At 28.1% G+C, this 23,559-nt stretch overlaps 1 protein-coding gene across 4 annotated transcripts in view; it reads left to right on the top strand.

Moving 5' to 3' along the window:
- LOC107436947 (potassium voltage-gated channel protein Shaw) overlaps positions 1-23,559 on the top strand; it is a 279,381-nt gene that overhangs the window by 70,632 nt on the left and 185,190 nt on the right. For 2 of the 4 annotated variants that reach the window (XR_011636124.1, XM_071177434.1), the window contains exon 2: positions 7,482-7,603. The exons of the other annotated variants lie outside the window; for them this stretch is intronic. The gene's annotated coding sequence lies outside the window, so the exon portion shown is untranslated. The remainder of the gene's footprint in view (positions 1-7,481; positions 7,604-23,559) is intronic. 4 annotated transcript variants of the gene reach the window in all.

Genomic DNA, 23,559 nt, shown 5'->3' on the forward strand with positions numbered 1-23,559 from the left:
ATATATATATATGTATATATATATATATATTTATTTAGCATATAAAGACATGTAAACTATGTGTGACTAAGTGTGCGTATTTTTTAATTAACAAATCTCTTTACTACTTTAAATTTTATTACAGAAAGTGATGTGTGAGACTAATAGTGTTGACAGTTACAAATAATTATAACTATTCGAATTAGGCAGCTTTTGGTCATTGCAGCTCAAAACATTTCTGTTACTTTTATGTTTTAACCATGGAGTTTAAATATTAGAGAGATTTTACAAAGCAACAACATGATGCATGCAAAACACTAAGTAATTTATTTCACAAAATTGATTTCCATTTGTGAAATGAAATGATTTAATGAAATGATTAAGAAATCAGATAATAAGTAAAAAAATTAAAGGATGAATTGATAAATAAGAAAATCAATAAATTCGGGAATTAAAGAATCAGTAAGTGACATAAAATGCATTGATTTAACAATTAGCATGATAATAAATGAAATAATAACGAATAATAACGAAAAATAATGTGCCAGTGAAAGAATTATTCAACGAATCGTTAAACCAACAAACCAGGGGAAGAATTAGTGAAACAGTTACCAAAAAATTAAACAAATCAGCTGATGAAATTAATCATTGAATCTCTCTTTTTCTGATTTTCTGATTCATCTAGCAATTGTTTTATTAAATCAGAGACTCGCTATTAATTTATTTTGATTTCATGATTTATTAACTTGTTGATTAATTCATATGCTCGTTCATTGATTTAGGGTTTTCATGATTTACTGATACGTTGATTCGTTAAACTGTTGTATCATTGAGTCATTGCTTACTTTTGTTGATATACTTATGTAATCTAACTATTAACAATTGTTAGCACAGTAATCACATATTTTAAAACAAGGTTCATCAAGTAACCAAGATAAAATTTCATTCTTTTTAAATCTCTGTAGTCAACATGCAAAAGATTACTGATGCCTCAGCGTTTTCAAACTTTTACTAAAAATTATGTTCTTAGAAATACAAATTGCACTTTGTACGATTCAGCAATTCTTGAGCTGTATTTTGTTAATTTTGGAAATCATTTCGTCACAAAATCCAGTAATTTGTGATGAAGCATAAACTCTCAAATAGATCGAGTCTAGAAAATGTTTCCAGAAACTTAATTAAAATGAACACTAGATAATTGAAAATAAAGCATAAAAATAATTAGTCTGGACTGTATGGTAGTCAAGGATTTGGTCTCATACCTGGAAGTTCCTGGATTTGTATTCCACTTTGGGTGCGGTTGTAAATTATCTCTTTTTTCTATCTCTCTTTATTGTGGGGACATTGATTTCATATATGAGGCGTGCTATGAAGCAATTATTAGAAAAAAAGGAACATTAGACGATACGAGATTTTTTTTCATCACTTTGATGAAATATTTGCTTGGAGCAAGGAAACGGTTTTGTCAAAAGCGACGTAAGTTTCATGATAATATGCTTCGGATACTTGAGTACTACAGTGTACTCATAAATATGTATTCTTGCTTATTAAAACAGCATATCCAAAAAAAATACTTGTTTATAGTTACTACAAGCATTGAAAAGTATTGTTTTACAAAAATTATCTTCAAATATTAAAGAAACACATTACTTATTTCAGAAATACAAATTTATCATTCTTTAAAATAAAGTAAAAACTTTCATTATCAAAATTGCGCAGCCAGAAGAATATGCGATCTTGAATAAATAATAAAACTTTTCATAAGTACTAATCCTATTAGGCAAAAACAGAACGTCGAAAAGAAGAAGAAAATTTATATTTTATTGCCAAAATCTCTCAATAAAATATGAACAATCTATCGTTTGATAAAGTACCCAATTTCAAAAATAATAAATTAAAAGTTCCTTGACGATCTTTAAACCACACCCAAAAAAATTTGGCGACGTCATTTTCTATATTTTAGATTAAGTCTATGCCGAAAAAAGGATTTCGCGTGATATCATACATTTGTACCGCTATTAAGGACCCTCTGATGTATATTTTTTGTTTCCAATTTCTTTTTACGCCAAAAAAAAAGAAGAAAAAAGTCTAGAGCACAAAAATCGAATTTTGCGTGATTTGACACCTACCATTTTATATCAGAACTGAAGAAAATGCTTTGATTTGCTGTGGAAAATGAAAACGAAATGAAATTTTTTTCTTTTCTTTGCTTAAATGTTGTGTTTTGAAACACTTGGATTAATTTTGTTTCTTAAGTTCCTGGAAATTAGAAAGTAAGTACTGTTTTTATTTTTACATTCTAATAAAGAGCAGGTGTAAACAAAAAGAATTATTAGAATGCTCTTTTAATTTAGAGGGAAAAGTTTACGTACAACTTTGTTTTCTTCAATTAAAACGCTTGGAATAATATCGTAACTAACTCAGTTTATTAATTTTGGTTTTGAGAGAAAAGGGCGTAACTTAAAAATATTTGCAATTTTAGATTAATAAGGGTAACCTAACATATTTCTGGTTCATGAAATGTAATTAAATTTATTTAAAATATACGGGATTGGAGCTTAATATACGTGATTTGATTTTTGTTGTATTTATATAAATACTTGATTTTGCCTATTTCGGGTGTGGGATTTTGAATCTGAAATTAGACTTGCTACTAAGGTTGACGATTTCTTTTAAATGACATTTTTAGTCTGCTTTTTGTCGAAATGTACAACATGAAAAATTTAAATATTATAGGGAGTGGCATATATGTTCCGACAAAATTATAGGGACTATAGGATAGGCATATCATCAGGATTAAAATTGTATTGAAAATCATATCCGGTACAGTTAATAATGGGAAAGGACCCTAGCGGCGTATTATGACATCCCCGCGTATCCCCCGAAGTTTATCGAAATATTTATTCGACCCCTCTATTATGTATAACGTTTCTAAACTTGTTCATTTTCATTTAAAAAAAATAAAAATAGCCTAAAAATGTTAGTTGAAGAAAAGAAAACTGAAGATTGGTGTAAAAACCGATTACAGATTTAAATCAACAATACGAAAGTATATCATATCTGCTAAAACCTCATGCAGCAGAAAATAAAAAAAAGCGTTCCTCAGTGTAATTAATAAATATAAAAACTTTCTAAATTTAAAAACATGATATTCTGTAATGAATTTCTTTAATATATGTAGATTAAGAATAGGAAAGTGATGAGAAGAAAATATGCATTAATATAAACGAGATAAGAAAAAAGGAAGATATCAAAATATGATGAATCAGTAGGAGATATGGTGGGTTTGAAAATATTTAAATCTGCTTGATTTCAAAATAATTCTTGGAAGTGATTATAACAATTATGTTTTAAATTCCTCTCTGTCTTCTCCTGCAATCAAATAGGTGTTGATGTTTTTAAAATTGCTTATTTCAGTAGCGACTGTCTGATTTCTATAGTATTTTATTTGTTTGTATTGAACTGTGATTTCTGTATAAATTAAGTATGTCATATTGATTTTTAAATTTATGTAAAAAAATATTCATTAAATTCAGTCAGCAGTAAAAACCGTTATAAAATGCTACCCGATTATGTATTTGAATAAAAGAATTTTAGCACTTTTAAAACGCAAGTCAGCGCTTGATAATACAATTATAATTTCGTAGGAAAAAGATTAAGAAAGGAATGCAAGCATGCACAGTTAGAATTTTCATTCTAAAATTTCGGTGAAATAACCGGCAGCAGTCTACCCGTTACAGCTAATATGGTTAGTGACCGTTACAGCTAAACTGTTACAGCTAATATGGTTAGAAAACGGTAATTAACAAAACTATACGGTTTATTAACCATTTACAGCTTGAATGGTTTCAAAACCGTAAAAATGAAATTTACCTGGTGGTGCCATCTATCGTGAGCAATCAGAAATACTGGACTTATTTATGTTAAGCAGATTTGTGATGCTGACATCTATGCGTGGATGAGACAACCGTATTCTAATAACCAGATATACAAATTAGGGAGTGCAGGACACTAGATATTCTTCATGTGTTGAGTGGGAAAAGGGAATTAATGAAATATTGTGGCGTTAACGCTGTGACTCGAACCCCCGTTCTGTCTGTCATGAGATTAGCAGATTAGCCCTCTCGGCTATAATATGTATCCAACTGCAGAGAACTTAGTGGCTTTATTTGGTGGGCCTAGTTGTAGCGATAAAAATCTAGTTGTTTAACCGTATTGGGAGAAAGCTGTTCATAAGCTGTTTTTGTACAGTTAACAATTTGAATACCATCTTATTCATGGTTATTTTGATGTTTAATTTGAATATGGTGAAATAACATTGAAATAAATTGCTATTTAACTATTTTTTTCTGAGAAATTTCAAAGAGTGTGCTGGAGTTATTTATGAAATATGGTAGTTTCCTTTAACGAAGTTTTACAGAACTTCAGGTTCTTTACCTGAAAATTTTAATATTTACTACGAAGTTTCTACCCTTATTAACAGTGCAGCACCTGCTCCAAATATTTAATTACATTTGCATATTACTAATAGGAGATTAAGTTTTGCTCCCTTGATACCAAGTAAATAAATTCTTTTTTTCCTCGCGTAACTCCATCAAAAAATAATATTCGTGTTTAAAATAGTTTAAAATAAGAGCATCTGCCTAAAATAAAATTAAGATTTCAGGATGTTACAAATATTTTGTATAGCTTAAATATTCATTTCTTTTAAAGCGCATATAGTTCAACCCACTGTACGAAATGAATTTATGATAAGAAATATATGAAACACATTAAACAGTAAATGTCAAAAACAACAGCTGAAGCTGATAAAAGATTAAAAATGCCTTGAAACAATTTGGAAAGAAAGTAAACAAAGAATTACAGCAATTGAGAAAGAATCAAAACTGAAAAACAGAGTAAGAAATTATTAAAGAATAAAAGTTTTAATTCTGTTACAAGAAAATTTTGCTTCTGCTGCAAATTTCTTCCAAGTTTTTAAAACAAAATGTGATATATTACGAAATGTTTTGGTACAAACAAAACTATATCTTTGAAATATATTAGCTTAGCACTGCAGTTAATCAAATTAGTCAAATTACATTAGTTGGTGCACCATGAATATTTGATGTTAAGAGACTTGAAAAAAGACGATTGGGAAATAAATACATTTAAAACAGTTGAAAACTTTTACATCATTTTTAGATTGCATAAGACTCAGCTGACAAGAAAAATACTCGAGTCATATGATAATCGAGATGAAATTTTACTACGTTACTAGAAATAGTTAAATTTATATGAAGTTCAAAAAATAATTAACTATAATCTATTTTAACATTGAAGTTTAGGAAACTAATCACACTATATAAGTTGGAGCACCTGGAATAAAGATTATAAAAATATTTAAGAAATATGAACAAGTGAAGAACTATGTGCATTTAAAAAGTTGGCCAACTTACCAGTCAGTGGTATCTCTATGGTTAGAGAATTAGACTCCGATCCAGAGTGGCATGATTCTCGTCTCTGTTATGACCCACCGAGTAAATGAAATAAATACGTGCTCACAAAGTCTATGGAATCGAAAGTCTTGTGGTCGGTTGCTGACCAGTGTCATGTATTCAGTGGTTTGAAGAATGTTTCCTTCTTCTTCACTTCTACGTCTATATTGAGGAAATGGCCTCATGAATGAGTGTTGCAGCCATTTACACCTGAGTTGTCTGAGCTAGGGAGTAGTTTCACCCTTACGGTTCTCTCTTATCAAACAAAAGGCGCACCTTCCTGCCTTAATTCACGAAAGGACAATAGCTGGCTAGCTTCGTTTGTCCAAAGGTCATTAGAAAAAACAATTTCGCCTTTTCATGGGGTTACACTTAACAATATAAGACACTCGTATTTATAAGAACATTATAACATTATAAGACGCAAGAAAAGTACTCGAGTCTTTAGAAAATGGCGTTGAAATTTTAAAGGGTTACAAGGAATTACTGGACCTGTATGAAATATAATACATTTTAGCATTGTAGTTAATGTAATTTCTCTCATTACAAAAGTTGGAGAACCTTGATTAAAAATAGAATAAAGGATACTAAAAAATTTCTAAAAAATATGAAAAATTAAGAAATACATTTATATAAAATATTGCAAACTTTTTCGATATTTTTATGCTGTAACGGGTAAAACTGACAAAGAAAGTACTGGAGTCATTCGCTAATCTAGTTGAAATTTTACAGAGTTACAAGAAATAACTCGACTTAGATGCATTGTCGTTTAAACGCTTATTGTCACTGGAATTTTAAATTATAATCAAAGCATTGTTATCGGTATATTTACCTTTTCCCAACGGAGTAAGATAGTACGTGCATGATACGTATGATAGAACCATCAGTTGTACCAGCCGTAAGCAAAGGGTTAGCATATTTACAAAATGGCCCGGAGTTATCACTTTTAGCATTAATGGAAAACAGTAAAAGTGACGAAAGAGTTTCTGAAATGAGTGATAACTTACCTATTCACATATATTTATAAAAAATTTAAAAAATAGATTTAAATTGAAATAGGGAAGTAAATTAAATTACAACAAAAGAGACAATGTGGAACTTCCTTAGGTGACGCCCTGTATGCATTCATGTTGGATCTTTTGTGTCATTAACTATTTAAAAGAGCAAAAAGTTTTATTCGTGTCGTAAATATACATTTTGAAAACGAAGTGCATAATATCGAAGACATAGATACAATATATAAATAGAAAAACAATTTATATGCCTAAATTTAACGGACAGGAATAAAACTATTGTAATAAAACACAAAAAAATTAGAAAAATAATACACAACATAATAAACATGAGCTAAAATCTATTGAACTCAGATTTGGGGAGTAAGGTGGTCTTCCTGCGCTTTAAAAGAGCAAGGAAAGTGTGAGTTCCTTTAGCTCTTAGTTAGAGAAGTTAATTTTCATACATACCATTTAATTCCCTTTTTAGCACAATGCTTAACATAAAATAATAAATTAACTGGTGTGCAAATAAAAATATTTAGTTTTAAATGCGTGCAAAGTGCCTCTCATTACTTTGTATGCGCAAGCAGTTTTCAAGGAAACTTGGGATTTTTTTTTGTCTCGCTCAAAATACTGTAGTGAATTTATAGAATCCCTCAAATTATGTCGGTCAAGTTATGCAGATTGGCTGTAGATAAACATTATTTTTAGCAGTGTCGGTGAAAGATAATTTAAAATTGGATTAATCATTTTTCATAACTCAAAACATAATATTTAAGTAAGATTTCACTCCAAAAGTTATGTAAAATGTCATATTTTATTTATTTATTTTGAAAGAAAAACAAACGAATAAAATTACTTATGGTTCACAGTGAGAAAAACTTAACTTACTTTTTGAATACCAAACATTTTTCGTTGTAAGTTAATGTTCTTGTTATTTGTAGTGTTACCATTATTATATTGCGAAGTGATTACATTTTAAAATGATAATTTTAAGATGTTTTAACAATATTATTTTTTCTCATTTTAGGTATGAAAATTTGAATTCTTGTGTTTTCTAAAAAGTTGTCATGGATATTAATCATAAATATATATTTGGTAGAAATATCAAACTATTTCATTGGCCATATTTTATGGATATTTCCTTGCACGGTAAGTTGAAGTTATGCAGCTAACTTATATAAGTATTTGCTTTATAAGTACATATCTTTTGAAATAGCAGTTAAATAATTCAGCTTTAATTAATATTATAAAAATTAGTTAAAAATATAAACTATTTTTTTAATTGTATTACTAAACGTATATCTAAAATTAAACTTAATCAATCAATCATAAATTAAATCACGATGTTTGGCATAGTTAATAATGTTTTATTTTATCAGTTATTCGATGCATGCCCATTTATTTTTATTCATAGCAATACGTATCTAAGAATGGATAATCAGGTTATTCGGATTCAAATACAGTTTTTTTCTGCTAAACGTTCGTAAATTAATTTCATTCCGGAACATTTAGTTCATTTAAGCCAGCATTAGAGTTAAATACTAAAAACAGAAATAAAAATATATCCTAATTACGAAGGCGTGGTCCTTGTTTCTTCAGAGTCCCTCGTGCTAAACTTTCATTTGAGGGCATTTCCCCCTTGATGTACTTATTTCCGTGAAGAATAAGGCCCTATGGGAACCCTCTTTCGAAAAAATTTAATTTGTCTTAACTGATTTATTTTGTTTCCAAACGAGATAAGTCAACCTTTATTCTCTAGAGATTTTAGATGTTTTTAGAAAATGAAATGAACTCAATAAACAAGAACTGTTTCGTTAAGCATAAAACATTTTATTAGTTTATTACAGTTACCTTTATGGTCGATATTTAATGAACTATTTCAATTTTAGTAATGGTTTTTGGTTTTATTTTTAAGATATTTCTTCCTTTCAATGGCAAATGAAATCGTTTAACAATTTACATTCTATGCGGTGATATTTTCTATCAAGTATACTGTAAACATCCCTGAATCAAATTACGCTGTAAAATATCGGCACTTTGGTCTCATCATCTGTAAAATACATTTTACCGTAAACTCTATTTGATAAATAAAAGATATTATATAGTAATTTTTACATTTATATTTATTTAATTAGAGTTATTTATTTATTTTACAATAATTATTACTGAAAAAATACGGTATATCAGATTTTTTGTTTCGTTATATGTTTCGGTAAAAACGGATATTTCTGAAAAAAAGCGCCAGTACTTTGAGTGCCGGTACTTTTTTCCGCACTTTGATCCAGAGTTTTTATCAGTGAATGTTGAAATCAGCACTCAAATTTTGAAAAAAATAATACAGACTTGAGAGTAGTCTTCAGTAAATCTTTATGCAACAAAAATTTCTTCAGCGAAAAAATTTCTAAGTTATGCGAAACCTGATAATCCAATATTAACTAAATTTTTATGTCTAGAGTATTTTTGAATAATTTAACATTAGTTATAAACAGCAATATGTCTGTAATAGTATTTGTATATTGGTGTATGAAAGATTACAGATTTCATCATTAATTTTTTTTTTAATAATAGGAGAATATATTGTTCATGAAAAGGATTTTATCTTCGGTAATCTCATCATGATACCTGAAATCATGGCATAAAAACTATTTATTTGGTTAAATTTACTTTCAATTTGAATTCTTTACTAACAGTTTTGTAATAAGAACTGTAATTTTGAAAACCAGAATTTCCGGTAAACCATTATCAATGAAAGGAAAAATTACCAAATGAATAGTTTATGTACCATATATTTTGGCTTTTATTACCAGAAAGCTGTTTTTTGCTTACCAGAAATGTGATTACCATATAGAAATTGTACCCGGATTTACACCAGAAAATATTCCTTTCAGAAAAAAAAAATTATGTCAGATGCAATTTGATACTGTAGAAAGAAATATGTTAAATAAAATTTGTATATAACAACCAATAAATTAAACGCAAAGTAACGTATTTTACCTAGATGTCATTTATCTCATAATAACAAATATATTCTTAAAAATTTAATTTTCGCGAATCCTTTTAGATAAATATTAATTGAATATGTTGTTGATTTTTTTTATATAAAGGCAAAACTGCAAGATAGAGTAAAAAAATATGATCCTGAATTTGGTTTACTATGGACTTTTGCGGTTCTTTTAACTATATGCAATAATGTCATAAATTCTATCATAAAACAAAAATATTATTCTTTCCTATATTTGTTTTCATAAACTTTTAAAGTAGTTTTTGAAACTTGTATTAAAATGATATATCTTAATAGCTTTTTTATTTAATAGCTGCGTAAATGTTCATGCTTCAAAAGTATTTGAGCCATTAAATTTTCTTTTGATAAATTTTCTTAGCAGAATTAAAACCTTTTAGCAGTAATTAAGTTTTGAGGGCAAAATATTGAACAATAAACAAGCGCTTACTTTTAAAATTTTACTAAACTCATTTTTCGGAATACATAAATTAAAGACATATTTTATTTTCAGCAAACACAAAAAACTAAATGCACTTTTAATGCCCTTGTTTAAAAAGTGTTCTTTAAACCTGTATAATTCTTGCAATTACATTTATTAGCTTAAGAGGTTCAGAGAGAAATTATTTTTGTCAGCGCGCATCTGAACTTTGCTAAAATATTGGACTAAATGAATTAGAACCTTTGAAAAAAAAGATGAGAGCAGATTGTAGTTTTCTGTTATTTTACGCACAAAACTTAAAGTTATTTAACTGATACTTTGAAACCGTGTAATATTCACATATTTAATCATTCATTCTAAGGAAAATTTTTCATCTTATTTGATTTTATATGATTATTTCCTGGAGAAAAAATTTTAGTAATATTTCTTATTTCTTATTAGAGATACATCTCTAATTTTAATATCTCGAATTTAATTATTAATTATTAAATTTATTATTTTTAAAGTGATAAATAAACTCTGCGGCAATATTTTCATTACGATTTCACCTTCTCTTTGAGGGAAAATGCAAAAAAACTGATTTGACTAAAAGAAATGAATTATTGCACAAAAAGACGATAAAAAATGGCTTCAAAATATTTTCTTTAAATAAAAACTTTCCTAAGAATTATTCTGCTTTAATCTGTTGCCTGACGAATAATGCAAAAAGGCCATTTTTTCTTTTAAAGAAATATTTGCTGTCTTTCATTAATAACATGTAAAAGAAATAGACTAAAATATCAATTACTCATAGGAATGACACAACATTTGTTGATTATTAAAATAGTAAAGGTTTCTTAATAGCCCATGAAATCAGTTTTTAAATCATAGAAGTGCACTTTGTTAATAAACAAGAATTAATTTTAGTTTAACATTTGCCCTACTTTATTATATTCTCCGACGAAAAGACGCGAATATATTGAAAATTCGATGTTAATATCAAAAATCAGACAATGTCAAGTATGCTAGCAAAGCCATCTGAAAATATTTGCTTTCGCTAATACTTTCTTAATTGTTGGTATAATATTTCTTAATATTTTCAGCAAAAATTGCATAACAAATTTCCAAAGTGCCCCTCTCAAAAGTGCCTTAAAGTCCCTGACCAAATTATTGGACACACTATAAGCTTTATTGTTTTTACGGGACAGAAACCGGTTTGCACTTATTTACATTCGTGTAACAATTGCTTAAGTTATGCGATATATAATATAAATTCGTCAATTCGATAAATTAGACAATATATTATATAAATACCGAACATTGTTACCTCAAATATTTTATTATTATATTGTAATTATTAGATCAAATTATTTGACTCACTGTAGTTTTTTAATAAATACATACCTCGAAAAATAATAAATCTGTGTATTATTCCCTAATAATTAAGATTATACCTGGAATCTTATAGTGCGTTTAATTAGTAATTTGGTCAGAGACTGTATTTCACTTAGTTTAACATTTTCTGGAAGTTAATAGTCATAAATTTAAAACAAGAATATAAGTTAGTAACTATTTACTAACTTTAATATGTTTTTAATTCTTTAATATTTTCAATAGCGGTAATGTGAGTTTAGTGTATTATAAAAATCATTGTATTTGAATATAGTTTTACATTACAACTCTTGTTTATCAATAATGATTATTTATTCAATGTTTATTTTCAAAAAGATATATCACATTTTATATGTTTTAGAAAAATAGCATTTTAATTTACTTATATATTTTCAAATAGTGTATAAAATTATACGATAATAATATAAATAACTATAAAGGGATTTTATATCATAATTAAAAAATATAAATCATATTAAAACACATATTAAGTAATATTAAATATTTTTAAATGTAATTTGATATAATTAAAGCTGGTATTGGTTTTTAAAAAAATATTTTTCTCATTCAAATTTCATTAATTTTATTATTTATTCAATTCAAAATAAAACTATGTGAATGGTGTTTTGGTACTTAAGTTCATATTTACCCTTTTCATTTCAGTTTCTTCAGAATTAGCTCTTAAAGTTTCCTTTTACACGAGCACTTGTAAGATTAATGCAGTTTTATCGCAATAAAATATTTTAAAATGCATCAGATATTATAGTTAATTTAGCTTAGTGCGTAAAATTAATACGTAAAATTTTTTTTTTCGTATTAATACGTACAAAATTTTATTATTTTCTATTTTTTTTATTTTCATGAATTATGATCATTAATATTTGTCTCCTATTGAAAGTCTGAGATTCCGGTAAAATATGTACCAACATGTACCAACAGGGTATCGGTGCATTTTGCCGTAAAATCCATTTTACAAGAACATGTTGCGAAACATAAATTCTGATATACAGTAATTTTAACAGTAATAATTGCCATGATTGAGTCTAATTAATTAAATATAACTGTGGAAATTACGGTATAATATTTTAAAGTAAGAACGGATTTTACAGATGATGTACCCAAATTGCCTGAACTTCATGCCCTAATATGATTCAAAAATTTTTACAGGGTACAAATACGTGTGTTAGAAAGTAGTAGATAAAAAAATTCGTCAAGGATGGGAACTTTTCTTTTTTTTTAGGTCAAACTAGGTAAACACAGAAGAAAAAAAGAAAAGAAATCAAAACTGTTAAAATCGGTTTTTCCTTATTGACAGATTTCAATGCAACTGTAAAAAAATACAAGGAAAATAAAGCTAGGCAAATACAATCAACAATAAGAGCGAAATCAGCCTAAGACTTCACTAAAATCTATAAGTCGTTAACACTGCACCTGAGCCTTCATTATCTTACACGCAGAGTCTAGTGTTGAACAGTGACTCAAATGATTGGCTTCCATGTTCCCTTGCACCTCATTTACACGAGGACTGAAAACAGGCGTTTGAAAATAGTCTTCTGACGTCAGAGGTCTGGAAAGAAGTTTGTCGAATATATACCAATCATGAAGTTAAAAGCTGTAAGAACTCTGGAGTAATACATATCGGAATTGGGTGTTAAAAAACTCTAACAATTATGTGTTTTTCAAGTTAACACCGAATAGTTCATACACAATTTAAAAGATGAAGTTAAATCTAAACTCCAATAAAGGAGGGTGTTTAAACAAATACAAGGTGTATTTTCACCATACCCTTAATGAATTTTTTTCGTTAGTTTTAATGACGTTTGAAATCTGTCAGGTGATAGATATTTCCTGTTTACAATCGAGCAGGGAAGTTGAAGGTTTGATTTCGCCTTGCACGATGCTGAACATTTCATAGTTCAGTTTTCAGTTTTCAAAATTCATGTATGTTTTTAGTTGTGCAATGTGAAGATAATTATGATCTCATATGAAGATTTACATCTATTAATTATAATTAATATTTGTATAGCATTTAATTTCTATCCATTTTGGGTTTGATAAGACTAGTTCGAATTCATATTAACTCTCTCTATTTGATGTGTTTATGTTTGATTAACAAGCTAATTTTATTGTAAGAAAAATTGCTTGGATACACACATTCTGAATTAACGATTCTTACTCTATATTGTATCGTAAAACTAACTTTATTGATTCTTATGTACATTATGTTTTAACTGTAATTATACATTTTAATAATATTGAATTGCAAATGTTATAATAATACTGAATTACTACTTTACATCATCAATCGCCTGAATTCCAGCCTGACTTAGAGCTGTCTTCACTTGACAATATTTGCCCAATTACAGTTTAATAGAATCGGAAGTGAAAATTCAGGCTTCTGCACCTCTTGTGACGTTACGTGCGCGATGTCAGGCCAAGTATAAATAGGAAGTAAAGTTTGTAGGACTTGGATATAGGTTTCATACTTTATACACTATAGGTTCTTAGTGATCCTTAATGTAGACTTTTTGTTCCAATTGCTACAAAATTGCTAATATCCCATCCAATTTTGTTTTTAAAATCACTTTCAGGCCCGTTAACAAAATTAAATTGAAGTCATTGAAATATATTATCAATATTTATAAAAACCGCTAGAGCATTGTCCATNTATATATATATATATATGCCATCAGCTCGTCTTGGTGTCCTGGAATCTTGTTCCATCCATATATACTCTGATTTCTTTGCTAACGACATGAGTTCCTCACCACTTCTTTATAACGAGGGAAAATGAATTTGACACTAGTTTGCCATTATCTACCACAGCAGGATATAACTTTTTACTTTTCACCTTTATTTTCCATTTTTCATTGGCAACTTTCAGTTTCACATTTCAAATCACCTTTGTTTCTTCTCATTCCCGTCTGGAAAGTCCTGAGGGCATATTTTTGAACGTTTGAAACATGTTTACTTTTTTGTATATTTATATGTTTTGATGCCAATGGAGTTTTTGAATCAAATATATCTTTCCACTTCAGTTTCTTGAGATTATTTATTTATTCGTAACAAGCAGTTATACACAAGGCAGATACAAATTTTTACCTCATTAAGTATCATTTACAGTTGTTTTTTTCAATTTGGAGAGGAAGAAAAATAACCATTAACTTTTTTATCACTCATGAAATCGTACATTCAATTTTCTCAGTTTCGTACTTATAACCAGAAGTGAGAGTTGAGACGGAAGGCATTTGTGGTTTTTTTTCTCATTTTCTTTAAATAATTAATTACATAACTTAGCATGTACGCATTTATGCTTTAGAATTAAAAAGAAAATTTAATATCATAAATACTTCTTGTATTAAAATAATGGATTATTAAAATGTAATACACATAAGTTTTTTTATAATTATCAAATACGTAACTATCAACAGAATACATAAATATAAATTATTTGATAGTTCCGTAACCACTGCTTTTAATATAGACTTTAAAAATGTCTTTCAAAAATAAAGTCAATGTAGTATGCTCATAAAATGCCGCCAAATATTATTTCTGTATGAAGGAAACTGCCGTATCAGTTTTAAGGAACAGGGTAAAAATCATTCAAGCCAGTTTGATTGCGTTATGAAATTTGGAAATATTTCTAGAAATCGTTTTTCTTTTCTTCTCTGTTTAATTCAGCATTCTAAACTGTTGCTAATAGTCTTCTTCAGTTATAATTTGTTAGATTTCATTAGCATCTTTGTTTTGTTTGTTTATTTAAATAAATTTTGATATCCGAAATTAAAATTTTTTTTACATATCCCATTTTAAAGTCAATAAAAATCGATAATAAAGGAGATTATTGCTATGCACCCAGTTCATGAAACAAAAATAAACAACGTAAGGAAAGTACAAAAAAAATGGTACATGAACAAATAACCATCCTGAATAACTTTTGATCTAATCACTGGATACTCACGTTTTGAGACTCATCTTAATGGTTAGCTATTATTACTATTAATCTAACTCTGAGTTATCATAAGTAATACTATAACCAAAGAGCATTTAAACAAACTGCATAATTTTTCATATTAGCTGCCACTTTAATTTGATGTACAAAACCACAGTCGCAGAATTCTGTATCCAAAAAAAGGCAATTATATTACAAATATTTCATTTTACAAAGTTCACAAAATGTACCACACTGAATAACTTTTGATCTAGCAATTAGATCTTCACGTTTTAAAACCCGTTACGACCCCTAATGTTAATTTTACTACTTGCGTAAAATTTTTAAAACGAATTGAAAACTTTTTCACACAGTTTTGAAATTTATTTATTAAACAATAATTCCATAAAGAAATAACTTTTTGTAAGCACCTATTTTTTTAATTATTTTATTTAATAATACTCGAAAAGATTTCGAATTGTAATGTATGCAATATTTTAGGTAATTTTTAAGAATGCAATTTTTCATAGCAAAATACAAAATTTAAGCGAAATTTGCCAAATAATTCATCGATCATCAAATTTTTGCGTATACAACACGGTTACACTTGAAAACTAACGGCGGATTACAGGTTATAGTAATTTTTGAAACAGACAGCAGTTTTCAGTAACAACAACACTTTTGAAATAACTAATTTTTTTATTTTGTGGAATATTAAAAAAGCCTGATTTTAAACACGAGACATAATTAATAACATCACAAACAAAGAATTTTTTTCCAAGTGTCATTTTCAACACAAACTCTAACGTTCAACTCAACGCCGACGTGAAAAATAAAAGGTTTTGAAGCATTCTCTACTTCACCAACCAACAGTGGAGATTTATGATATTCTTCACAACACTACACAGACTTGAAGAAGGAAATTAGGAAGTTCAAGTGTTGAAAGGTCGGAAGCTCTGCTGTAAATAGATTTGACTTTCTCTCCACATAATAAACGGTATTCTGTTTTACATCTTAGAAGAAGACTTTTATGACCGAAGGTTCCTATTATATCACTCACTTCAAATTGCTGACCTCCTTCTTTTAATATTTCTAATTTCATAAAAAGCTTTTTTACGACTGAGACTCAAAATTATTAGAAGGATTAACGTGAAAATAGTCATTGTGAAAATTGATTTTTTTTTCAGAGTTTCCGATATTGACGAACGGTAGCGAGCTGTAGGTGTATTCTTTTACATAATTTAAACAAGAGAACATTAGTTTTTTAATTGTTTTATGTCAAAGTTGAAGCTTGTTGTGCCGCATAAATTGTTTAAGTGAACTTTATTGGTAGCAGAATTATATTTTTTATTGATCCTTCTAGTTCTTTAAAAAGCTTCGAATTAAAATCTGAATGATATATGAAGGCACATATTCTTTGAAAGTAGTATCTAATTATTAATTGAATGTTACATTTTGGTCATATATTCGTAGAGAGTATCTGAGCAATGATTAAAAGATACATTTAGTACTTTATACAATTTAAGGAATAAATAAATGCTTGTAAGCAATAATTTCCTTCTAAGCAATGTTCGAACTTTCAATCTCATCTTTGATTATTATTTTCATGCCAGATATGGCTGTGACATTCTGGTAAAGCAACACACAGCTGCCTATCCCAAAGATAGACGAGAAACTCCAACTTCTTCAACATTCTAACCCTAAGCTTTATTAATTTCCATCGCAAACGATAGCCTCGCTAGACATTGCGTCTGATGCAATGTAAATGATATTTGTTTGTTACCACTTATAGTTAAGGTTATTTTGGGAATGGATTCCTACTTTGTTTCTGGCCATAATTTCACAAAATAACACATTTTTGGTTGTCTTGCATACAATTAAATGTGTGACATTATACAATCCATCTGAATTGCACAAAATTCTAACTAACTCCAGTTTAGTAACTGGCGATATGATAAAATATCAACTCAATTAATAATTTAAAAGAATAAATTGATTGAAAAGCCGCTTTAGATTCAGAGAGGATGGTAACATTTTTAAAAAGTTCTAAGTCAGTTGAACCGGGTTCAAATCCGAGTGATGGCTGGTCGATATGAATTTCGCACCTGGATCGCATCGACCACAGTACTGACTTAAAATATCCTCAATTGTAGAGAGATCGTGGGTCAGAGTCCACTTGCGTATTTCGTGGTTTTCCTTTTCAGGTAACGCAAATGAGGATTAGTTCAATCATAAAGTCCACCACAAGGGCAAATTTCTCATACTACTTATAAATAGTTACTTAAGTTACAAAACATTTATTTGTTGAAATTACAGTTGGAAAAAACAAAATTTTTATTCAACTTGTTTTGGGTAGCAATAATGCCATACACTTTTTTATACAGCACTTGAAAATCATTCATACAATTCATACATACGCACGAAAGTTTTTTTTTTAAACGGCAGGTACTGAATTTATCGTTCTTCGCCTTGGAAGATAATGGGGATGTTGCTCATTTTGAGTTACCTGATGAGCACCTTGTGACCAATCCAGCTATCACAGAAACCCGTTCATAGAGTGGGCCGCATTTACACATAACAGAGGACAAAGAGAAACATCCATGCCCTGAGCGGGATTCGAACTCGCAACCATTGGCTTCACACTCAGGTACGCTAACCAATTAGCCCCCTGGCCGACCATGCTCACAAAAGTTCATACGTTAAAAAATATATCGATCCTTCTTCTTCGAAAAAAATTTAAACTCCATCTTTTTAAAGATTATGTATAAATTGCATAGAAAATTAAACAGATAGAAAAATAAACACATTAAAAAGTAAACAAAAATTATTTTTGCATAGTTTACTTTATATATTGGATTTTTAATATTCATTTAGATTTAAAAGGTTTATTTCCATGTACAAGACTTAAATATTCCATAAACTCCTTAATTTTGGATTAACAAGTGTTAATTATTGAATTAATTTTGAAATATAATTTATTGATTTCGAGAAATATCATTTATCCTTGCAAATTTGGTTTCACGAGGAAAAAAAATAATATTTTTGATGCAAATAACAAAGCTACAACTTTCATTTTTTAAAAATTAATACGTATTCACACACACAAAAAGTTATCCAGTAGCTGGTGGGAACAAATAAGTTTTACACCATATGTTTCTTTAACTAAATAAAGCAGTACTACACCCTTGAATCGTGATCTGCAATTCTACTACATTTCTTAGCAAAATATCATTTTTGGCATGAAATAAATGAGATGAAGCAATACAGAGCAATCATTATTTACTCCATCTATTATGCACGCAGCAAGAGCAGTTATGATCAAGATAAAATAAAGATCAGATCTTATCCTTTATTTGCTCATCTACAAAATGAATAACAATGCTGCTTGTAACTTTCTTTCTTTTGAGGAAGATTCTTTTGCGTCATCGTAAATCATTCAAAGATAAAATTTTAATCAAAGAATAAACAATGTTTAATATTTAACTAGTGTTTATGATTTGAATCAAACTAGTCGAATACATTTTTTGGTGTATTTAAAATAAGTACTTGATCTTGCGCTAGTCGGATGTGGGGATTTTAAAATTAAAATTAGTTTTGCCTCTATAACTATATTTAACTATATATTTCGTTATAACTATAAATTTTTTCAAATGACATTTTTATTCTGTTTTTCTTATCGAGTTGCACAAGTATAAAAACGTTATATATAATATATATATATATATATATATATATATATATAGTAGTAAAATGTTGTGAACAAACATAGGAGTAAGGGTAGAATATAAAATTGCGCAAATTTCATGTTTGGAAATGTCGTTGTGGGCAGCTAGGGACGCTTCCTCTATTATGACCTGTTCAGAAGTACACGAAAATAAATACATATACTAATTTCCGATATCAAAGGTGCAAAGGGTCACACGTTGGAAAATATGGACCTAATAAGAGGTTCATATTCTTAGTCGCTATATCTTAAGCTTTCAAGCGAAGAGAATGTAGGAAACGGTGGCTACTATTTAAAGTTTCGTTACTTTCTTGGCACTTGCATGTGCAGCCATGGTGGTTAGAGCATCCTATTAAGAACCCAGAGGACCTCGGTTCGAAACCTTCCAACATCAAACAAACATACATTTCTTTTCCACATTTTTCTCTCTTTATCACATTTGAAACTATGCATTTTGTTAAAAAAACGAGTATGTGCGCTGCTTAAATTTTGAAAACATGACTTTTTTTCAAATTCGAATATATTTGTTACTGTGCTATACATTTTTTCACAATATTTGAGAAACCCTTTTTCACAGTGAAGTAGAAAAAAAGAGAAGCGCAGTGACGGAGAGTAATATTACGAACAAGTTACTGCGAGATGAAAGGCTTTCCGAAAGAAAGAAACGAGCTTGATTAAGATAATCATACAAAAAAAGTAGATATTGCGAGGTAGAATAGGTGTTGCAAGGGAAGGGGGAGATCGAGATATTGGATGTTGTCAAAATCGAAAGAAAACAGGGAAACAAGGGAATCGAAACAAGGGAATCTCGAAACAAGGGAAATAAGAATGAGGAAGCTAAATTATTAAAATTTTTCAAAATATAAAAAGATTACCAGAAATCTAGATCAATCGCTGTGAAGCCGAGATAAATGACTTAAGCAGAAGAAAACTCAAAACTGCGTTTAGAAATCCAGCGACTTCAGGCGACAACAGACTGTTTTAATTCTTGATCTTGAATGTTTAAATTTTTATGTTCTGTATTTTTTTCTGTATATGAACAATGAAGAAAATTCCTCATTATAGAACCGAAACTATAGTATGCGTGTTTAAAGGACATAATTTGGACTCTTTTCATGAAGAAATAAATTTAAATCTTTTGAATTTTTCTTATTTATTATTATTATTATTTTTTTTTTTGAAGAAAAATAATATAGCGTGCTTTGCATTCATCAAATGTATTTTGATGCAGAAATAGATAAATATCTGAAATTCTCTCAAATATATTTAAAAACCATGGTTATGATATTTCCGGGATACTGCAGTTGACGTTCATAAGTTTTCCGCCTACGAGTTTAATAAATATTGTATTTAATATCAAGACACTGTTCTGTATTACTAAAATGAACATGTACAATCTCAAACTTTGATGTGTAGTAATTTTTTTAAAAATAATAATTTTAATTCCTTGATAATTATTCTGAAACCTGACATTTTCAATAAATAATATAAGTAAATAAAAAGTAAGAAGTTATGAATAAGGAATGCATCTCAATTTAAAGTCCACTCTGAATAATGAATCCTTATAATCGATCTATTTCTAGGTGAATGACATTTTTCAAAGAAATTTGACCTTGATGCCTATAAATTAATAGATTTTTTTTCCCCTTAAGAATATCATAATGTTTCTCAAATGAAACCATGACGAGTTGTGCATATTTCCATGGTTACTGAAAGGAAAAAGGCATAGTCTAATTGAGTTAGATATTTAAAAAAAAGCTTTTGAAAGAATATATAGGTATTTCTGTCAACAGCATTGCGTGTTAAATGGTGTGATAAGTCTACATGTAAAACTCACGGCTTTCAATCTTCTTAACAAAGATCGTAATGACATTTTTGTTTAATGTGTCTTTTTCGGGGAAGAAAAAGAAAATGGTTAAAGGAAAATATTTTGTTTTAAGGTAACATATATGGCATATTTTTTTTTATTGGCATATTTTTTTTTAAAAGAAAATCTTCAGACTCCCAAAAAATACATCTTACTTTACCAAACAAATATCATAATATTATGTTTGGTAAGCAGAGGTTTCAAAATTAAAAATTTCAGGTTATGTTTTAAAATTTATAATTTTTTTCCAAATTATGGGCGAACTTTAGCTTAAAAACTACAGATTTTTCATGCCATGCTTACAGCTCCACAACAAATTGTAATGCCTAAATTGAAAAATAATGCTTCCCTTATCTTGACCAATAATTTGATTACTTGCATTTAAAACTAAATTTTAAAATCATTTTTTAAAAAAAGCAATGAAATAGAACTAAATATACATTGTTCAAAATTGAATTTTAAAGAAAACTTCTTAATATTCTTAATTAGAGTTCTATAAAAACAACAAATTCACACTTCGACCTTAGGTTTCCGTTCAATAAACAAAATTTACACGCAAAATTTGGCAGAATTTCAAAATTAGTTTTTTTAAAATGTAAGTTAGCGTTTGCAATGTATGTTTTTTGTAATGCATGCATGTTTTTTGTAATGAAAAAATTTTCTCGAAACCAACTTTCGGAAAATGCATTTAAAATGCAGGAAACTCCTGAAATGCAAGAAAATACTGTAAACAGGAAATTAATAATTTCTAAGAAAGAATTTTAGTTGTCTCATTACAATTTATTCAAAAAAATAAGGGTTAAAACACTCAAAGTGAAATAGAAATGTTTTAGTTTCGTTTAGTTTTGTTTCGTATGTGTTGGCACCTCATGTCATCATACCAGCTGTAGAGGCTCTACCAGCTATAGAAATGGTACAACGTAGGCAGGTTTGAGGCGTCCACCACGGGGCCACCACACTCGTTAACGACTTCCATCATTGCCCAAATAACATCTAGATTCCTCATTGAAGACAATTTGATTCTTTTCTGTTGTAGTCCAATCCCATCAAAAATGACAGCACTCCAACAGAAGAACAGACACGGTAGCTGTGCACGGTAGCACGTGCAAAAAAAAAAAAAAGAAGCAAAAATAGAACTTAATTTTTTTCTTTATTTTCTTTCTCATTAATTAGGATCTCATTAAAGGTACATTAAAACTCATTTCGGCTATTAATTTTTTCTTCAAAGATGGACATTTTTTTTAAACAGGAAAGAAAAATCATTCCAAATATTGAAGTCATTGAAAAGAATTTAAATTACAAAATGCAATCAGAATTCATTATTTCTTCCTAAGCATAGATACATTTTTAAAAAATAAATTTGTGCTGAATTTTTTTTAGTGATAATGCTTTTATGGTATCTCTGTGGGTTGTTAATTTTTTGAAGCCATATGATATTTAGTGATGTTTTTTCTTTATTCTTAATTTAAGTTGTGAAAATTATTTCCTTAACTTATTATGCGTAAAAGTAGAAAAAAACAATAAAAAATGAGATTATTAAGTAAGTACCGATAATCAAACATCAGTCTTGCAAAAAAAAGAGTCATTATGTGTTTAAAATGCTTTTTGCTTGATTATATTTAAAAAAAAATATTCAGGAAAGTAATCTGCAAATAAATTGCGTAAATATCGTATTTTTTTAAAGTGTAAATAGATTTTGAATTGAAATTTTGAAGTCTGTTTGATAATATTTTTATTGTAACCTTTGTTAAAGCCATTTATATAGCAATTGTAAAATACTGTACATTATGTAATTTATGATTCATAATTTTTTTTAACTTTCATCACATTTTAATCATTATATTTTAATTATGAAATAACTGCATTAATTAGTTTATATTTTTTATAAAAGAAAAACTCACTCTATAATACTAACAAAATGAATTAAAATTTATCAAAACAAATTTAGAATTTAAACAATTAAAGTTTAAAGAAAAACTCTACACAGATATAAGTTAAACAATGCTTAATCCCTTTATAAGCTTTAAATAATTATTATACGTTTTATTAGCAAAATATTGTTACATAACAAATCTTTTATTGAATTTTTTAAAATTTCAGGCTAAATCTTTGAATCGAAATCTCGCTGTCCCATATGTGTTTTCAGCTACCTTGTACAGATTATTTAGTACATTTAACGTGTAAAATATAGTTCTGAAAAAATATTTAAAGAGATAGCTAAAAACTTATTAGTAACGTTCAAAATAAATAAATAGTGATAAATAGTGTTTTTAATTTTAATAATTTTTTCGTTGCTGATTAATATCCACTAGATATAATATTTTAGCTCTTATATCATTTGGACATTAATTAACCACTTTTTTTTAGTAGTAAAATCGCAGTTTAACGTATAAACAATATGCATTATGTATTTTTCATAATACATGCACTGTATTAATGAATTAATTTAAATTTGTCTTTTTATTAAACATTGTAAGATTATTTTATTAAGAAAATTTGTCGATAATAATAATTTAATTATATGAAATGATTTTAAATTAAACAGTGCCAGAAAATTCCTACTTAAATTACGGTATAAAGTACCAAAACTTCGAGTGCATCTTTCTTAAAATCAATTTTACTGTAAAATCCATTTTTACCTTAAAATATCCCTCCGTAATTTATACAGTGATATTTATTTAATTTAGAGTGTTTAACGATTTTACGACAACTATTATTGTAAAAATTATGGTATATCACTGTTCATTTTAAGATAATCATACAAAAAAAGTA

This window comes from Parasteatoda tepidariorum, chromosome 2 (genome assembly GCF_043381705.1).
Source record: "Parasteatoda tepidariorum isolate YZ-2023 chromosome 2, CAS_Ptep_4.0, whole genome shotgun sequence".
Classification (NCBI taxonomy): domain Eukaryota; kingdom Metazoa; phylum Arthropoda; class Arachnida; order Araneae; family Theridiidae; genus Parasteatoda; species Parasteatoda tepidariorum.